Raw genomic sequence first — 723 nt, 5'->3', positions numbered from 1 at the left:
AGCCCTCCGCCAGAGCCATGCGCATCCCCCGGCTCAGCGGCTCCGCCCGGCAGCGCCAGCCGCTGCCACCTCGACGGCCGCCATGACACCGCCTGCCGGCGCACCATCGACAGTGGCCGCGACCGGCTAGAGCGCCCCGCGGCGGCTGGCGGGCAGCGGAGGATGCCGGGATCGTGGCGGAGCCATGGGGGCGGTCCGGCGGAGCCGAGACTGGCAGCGCCCCTTTCCGCTCCGGGACGTGCTCGTGCGGGCCGGTTTAACGTCTTCACTGCTCCTGCTGAGTAGCATCTTCTACAACCATATACATTTGTGCCTATTTAGGCACCGCTGTGAAAATACCGAACAGCGCTGCCATTTTCCGTTCAAAATACCGACAAAGGTGGGTGAGTTTTGTTTTGTTTTTTAAATCTTTTCAACGTTATGTCCTTAATACGAATCGAGAGGAAAACAGTGAACATGTTACATGAATGGATGAATGGAAGTAACTTACTGTAATTAAAATATATAAATAAAGCTATGCGCTTTCCAATAGACTTTGGCCCGTAGCTAGGTGGAAAATAAACCAACCAACCAACCTTTCAGTTTCACTAGGAATAGGCTTTGAATTAGGAAGTGCCACATTTCAAGCACAGTGAGAAGTGTGTGTCATTAAAAGAATGCGCACAGAGAAAACAAGACCAGCTTTTTATTGACAACAGATCCACACGTTTTGAACTTTAGAAG

Source organism: Excalfactoria chinensis, chromosome 5 (genome assembly GCF_039878825.1).
Source record: "Excalfactoria chinensis isolate bCotChi1 chromosome 5, bCotChi1.hap2, whole genome shotgun sequence".
NCBI classification, from domain to species: domain Eukaryota; kingdom Metazoa; phylum Chordata; class Aves; order Galliformes; family Phasianidae; genus Excalfactoria; species Excalfactoria chinensis.
This window is presented reverse-complemented; position numbering follows the sequence as displayed.